Genomic DNA, 6,186 nt, shown 5'->3' on the forward strand with positions numbered 1-6,186 from the left:
TATATATATATATATATATATATATATATATATATATGTGTGTGTGTGTGTGTGCGTGAAGCCGCGTGGGTCAGTGGTCAGGCTAGTCGGTTTGGCTCACAATCGTAAGGTTGTGAGTTCGATTTCCGATTGCCCGTTGTGTTCTTCAGCAAGATACATTTTTTTCAAGTTGCTCCAGTCCACTCAGCAGGCAAAAATGAGTTGTACTTGAAATTCAAATGGGCCCAGCCTTGTCACATTCTGCGTCGCACTGAATCCCTCTCAGAATTACGTTAAGGTTACGCATGTCTGTGGAGTGCTCAACCACCTGGACGTTAATTTCATGAGTGAACAGGCTATTCCGTTGATTGGATCTTTTTCAAGGACGCAATGCGCCGCCGGGAATCGATATCATGGTCATAGGATCGCGAACCGAATGCCCCTAAACACTAAACCACGCGCCTTCATATACGCACACACGCAAGCATATAACAGCAATAATGAGATGGTACATGTGTTGTTTCTATCTGCATACTGGATACATTTATCCATGGATGGTTATATGGATGCTTGAAATAAATGGTTATACGTGCGTGCGCACATGTGTTTATAAGTGTAAGTGTGAGTGTAAGAATGAGTATGAGTGTGAGGGAGGGCAAAAATGAAGTGAGATTATTTTTAACACTGCACTATCTTTTGATGGGTTTTAAAGATGCAGGTAGGCTACATTAAAACTTCCCTAGTCTCCAGAGACAGTCTAGCGGAATTACAACTTTCCACATTGTGTGTGTATATATATATATTACATCTGTCTAGCTATATAATGCACACATGCATACATACAGATATGCATATAAACATACATACAAGCATACATGTTTCTGTGTTGATAAGATTTGAGATTTGGAGATAAGCCACAACGAAAATATTTCAGTATGAATAACACTGATAACAGCATTGATAACATGTAGTAACACTGATAACAACATAAATAAAAATAATAACAACAATATTGATAATAACGTTGATAACAATATTGGTGAAAAAGTTGATGATAATGCTATTAATATTGTTGATAACAGTATTCGTAACAGTATTAACAAGAGCACTCAGAGAGTGAAAACCTCCGCCAAGGTAATTAGCCAGAGATGAATTTTAAAATGAGAATATCTGAAATATACTCGACTGCTCTCACAAACGAGAATACTAAAAATGAACACGACCGCTCTCAAACATTAAAAAAAAACAAAAACAGACAAAATAATCCAGAATGCTTGTCTGAGTTCAAATTCCTCCAAGGTCGACTTTGCCTTTTATCCTTTCGTAGTCGATAAATTAAGTACCAGTTGCGTACTTGGGTTGATCTATTCGACTGCCCCCACTCCACAAAATTTCAGGCCTTGTGCCTAGAGTAGAAAAGAATATTTTCGAAAGGATGAAAGGCAATGTCGACCTCGGCGGAATTTGAACTCAGAACGTGAAGATAGACAAAATGCTGGTAAGCTTTTTACCCAACGTGCTAACGATTCTGCCAGCTCACCGCCTTTAATAATAATAATAATAATAATAATAATAATAATAATAATAATAATAATAATAATAATAATAATAATGATGATGATGATGATGATGATGATGATGATGATGATGATGATGATGATGATGATGATGATAAATGCCCTAATGCAGTACCAGGCAGTGACTCTCATGGCTTCTAATCTTAATTGATTGGAAGTGTTATCATGTACATGTTTTGTCTTGGTATAAAAGATGAGCTACAGCAAATATTCTGCTTAATACCACAGATTTGCTCGCAAGTTGTTTGACCAGTTGAGCATGTCCTTTGGTGGCTGACGATATGTGCATCTCTGATCACGAGTAGAAGTAGTGGGGGAGCATCATAGCCATGTGTTGAGCAGAATTCTTTAGGGTTTGGATAACTCACCTTTGGAAACATGGGTGTTTTGTTCGTCATCCTTAAACAACCCCTACTCAGGGACCTACTGAGTGAGATGGGCTACTCGACCTGAAGAAAATTCTAATTGGGCCCCATCTGCAAGGTCCTGCGTTGTTTATCTGTAAGGTCAGAGGCTGTTTATCTTGATATGAGATCACCATGTCCTGCACATATGGTTGTGATGCATGTGCCTGGTGTACCCTTATCAGACGGGTAGTCATGATGGGTATAATGGGCTTCGTATATTTTACCCCAGTGTCACTGTGATGGCATGCACCACTCAATAATAATAATAATAATAATAATAATAATAATAATAATAATAATAATAATAATAGGATTGTGTAATCGAACACCGTCGGCCGGATATTGTCACTTTGAATAAGAGAGACAAACACTGTCTGTTCATTGATGTAGCCATACCAAATGACATGAATGTTGTGAGTAAAAAGGTAGAAAGAATCACCAAGTACTTCGAATTGAAAATGGAATTGGCAAGACTGTATGGAATGCGAGAGGGTAATGTAAAAGTGATACCAGTGGTGATCGGAGCGCTGGGCTCGATCCAATTGAAACTTCAAGACTTCTTAAAGCAACCGGAAATCCCGTGCAAGATTGATGTCATGCAAAAAGCAGCCTTATTGGGCACAGCGCACATCTTAAGGAAAGTATTATCTGTCGGAGGTTCTTGTTGTGACTTGAGAGATAACTAAAGACTCTGGTGCATTTTTACTTACACTGTGTTACGAAGGAATAATAATAATAATAACAATAACAACAACAACAACAATAATAATCCTTTCTACTATAGGCACAAGGCCTTTAGGGGAGGGAGATAGTCGATCACATCGACTCAGTATTTCACTGGTATTTAATTTATCGACCCCGAAAGGATGAAAAGCAAAGTCGACCTTGGTAGAATTTGAACTCAGAACGTAGCGGCAGATAAAATACTGCTAAGCATTTCGCCCGGCGTGCTAACAATTCTGCCAGTTCGCCGCCTTCAATAATAATAATAATAATAATAATAATAATAATAATAATAATAATAATAATAATAATAATAATAATAATAATAATAATAATAATAATAATAATAATAATAACAATAATCCTTTCTACTAAAATAATAATAATAATAATGATAATAATAATAATAACAATAATCCTTTCTACTAAAATAATAATAATAATAATAATAATAATAATAATAATAATAATAATAATAATAGCAGCAACAATAATAAACACCTAATAAAGGTCATCTTTATAAATCTGAGCTTTATAAGGTCACGACAGAAGCAACAAAGTGCCTTGCAAGTCTTCAAAATTTATAACACATGGTGATGTGTTTTATGTTTAATATCTGACAGATGTAATCAATCTCTCTACCTCTGTAACTATCTCTGTCTGTCTGTTTGTCTCTCCCTCTTTCTCTTACACATATACGTGTATATGTATGTATATACAAATATATATAAATGGGGCGGTTGTTATGTGTGTGCTTGTGTGTGCTAGTATGTGTTTGTGTTTGTGTTTATGCGTGTGTGTGTGTGTGTGTATGTGTGTTTGTGTGTATATGTATTCTATGAATATACGTGCAGAAAACAAATGTTTGGAAAATATAGGTAACAAAAATTATTCACACACACACGCACAGGCACGCACGCACATGCAGGAACACACACACACCTGCCCCCCTCTGACATAAACACAAATCCTTGAATTAAAGATCAAACGAACCAAACATTTCAAAGAAGACTCAATACGTATTAAATATAAATAAAGCTAATAATTGTTCTTTACAGATTTAATGTTTTAGCAGAAAAAATAGGCTTTTGCTAATTCAAAAGCTCTTCGGAAACACTGTCTTTCTCTCTCACTTTTTCTCCCTCTCTCTCACACATACACATCACACATATACCGATATATAATGCAAATATAGCTGCATCGTCAGAAAGTTTTCAATTCTATTTTAAATAAAGTTTTAAGGATTTCGGCTTTAGTTAATGTACTTGGAGATTTGAAGCTGTCGTATTCTCTTACTCATATATCAGTGGCCTCTGATATATGCATACATATATACATACATATATATAGTGGCCTCTCATATATGGATACATACATACATACATACATACATACATACATACCAATCGTCAGAAATTGGACTTTTCAAAACCAGGATGGAGAAAGCTCATTTGAAGAATACAGATCCAATCCATCACTGGAACTGTAAAAATTTGTAAAACTTTCCAGAATTTTATCATTTAAGTATATATGAGTATGCCTAGACATGAAAATTATGCATGAGAATACATACATAAAACAAAACATACAAATCTGCACATATGCATACATACATACATACATACATACATACTTACTATACATACAAACATACATACATAATACATACATACTTATATACACACATACATACATACATACATACATACATACATACATACATACATACATACAAACATCGATCGGCCAGGCATCGTCCTGTTTGACCGATGTACAGAGAAGGGAAAAAGAGTAGGAGATGCAGTAAATGACGTTGTTATAAGTGCAGGTGACGGAGTCAGTGATATGATAGGGACGATGGTGGGTGCCTCTGAGGGTGGCGGTGTTAGAGAGGTAGGGGCAAGTGCAGCAGCGTGGGCGGGAGCAGGAGAACGACCCTATATATGCACAGATATGACAGAAGAAAAATTATTTAAACCTGCAATTGTACATTCAAATTATTTCTTAATTGTTATATGATTATTTGATATTTAGTAGACATGTCCTTTGCATTGTTCAATGCAAAGTACCTATTAGACATGTTACTGATCAGATGACGAATATTCTCTTGAAGAATTTCTCGCCAAGTTTCATGCAATAATATCAAAAGATTTGGCTTTGAAGATGCTTTCTTGTTCTTTTTATGAAGTGTCCTTTCCATTATGTCTCAGAAGTGTTCAGTAGGGTTCATATCTGGTGACTGACTTGGCCAGGAAAGATTTTTAATGCCATTCTCATCCATCAAATCTTGGGCCATTTTAGCCATGTGACCAGGTGCCCCATCTTCCATAAATAAAGAGTCTTCTTTAATCATTTCACCACTGGAGAATATTGGAAGGAATCCTTTCTGCAATATGGACACATATTTATCTGAGTTTATGCTTCCCTCACATTCCACCAGCTCTGATCAACCATTGCTCCAAATTGCTCCCCAGACCATCACATGAATCGCTGTGTTTCATTGTTGGTTGCAATCTTTTCACATCAAATTCTTGATCACGGAATCTCCAAACCCACACTCAGCCACTGTCAGGAAATACAGCAAATCTGGACTCATCAGAGAATATGGCAGAGTCCCAAAATGCTAGTGGCCTCACCACCATCTCACTGGCCCAATCTGTTCTCTGCTTGATATTGGCTGGTCGAAGAAGTGGCTTCCTTCCTGCTGCTCTACCATACTAACCAAGTTTGAGGAGATATCTGACAGCTGTTCTGGGGCTGACATCAACTAGTTCTGCTATGTCAGAGGCCTTGCAACGAGGATTATCCTCCACACTTCTTTTAACAAAGAGAAGGGTCCTGTCAGAGGGCCCTGGTTGATCTGGGCAAGGTGATGTGGACTCCTTCCCCTTTCTGGTAAATTGCACAATCACTCGATTAACTGTAGAAAGCAGGATTCCAAGGTTTTCTACGATTTTACGCTATGTCCACCTTCAGAATGACCCACAATACGGCCTCTTAGAAATTCAAATTCATACAGTTCCAAGGCTTCCTTTGTACATGGCATGATTAAACAGTCACATATAGAACCTGAAACTTAAAAATGCCAATTAATAAAAAATATAAACCATTACAAGTTAGAATAAACATAAAACGATCTTTTATGAAATATCTATTTACTTCTGTCCCGTCTGTGTATATATACGAGGGTGAGTCAAAAAGTAATGCCATTTTGTTTAGGACAGGTATAATTACCAACACAGGAACACGTATCATACATCAAAATGAAGCTGGTCCTTTGTGGATCACATTCCTACTTCTCAACATACCGTTTCTCTCAATAGCAATGTTCCACCTTCGAATGAGAGCATATATCCCTGCCCCGTAAAATTCTGTTGACTGTTCTTTGAGCCACTTCTTCACTACAGTTTTCACTTCCTCGTCACTGGACTATCATTTCTTTGGCCCCATGAAAGAGGGTTTGAGAGGCAAACATTATGCACACACACACACACACACAC

The 6,186-nt window shown here is 36.8% G+C and overlaps 1 protein-coding gene across 1 annotated transcript in view; it reads left to right on the top strand.

Moving 5' to 3' along the window:
- LOC106882652 (acetylcholine receptor subunit beta) overlaps positions 1-6,186 on the top strand; it is a 69,452-nt gene that overhangs the window by 54,840 nt on the left and 8,426 nt on the right. The gene's annotated exons all lie outside the window — the stretch shown is intronic.

This window comes from Octopus bimaculoides, chromosome 24, assembly GCF_001194135.2.
Source record: "Octopus bimaculoides isolate UCB-OBI-ISO-001 chromosome 24, ASM119413v2, whole genome shotgun sequence".
In the NCBI taxonomy this organism is placed as follows: domain Eukaryota; kingdom Metazoa; phylum Mollusca; class Cephalopoda; order Octopoda; family Octopodidae; genus Octopus; species Octopus bimaculoides.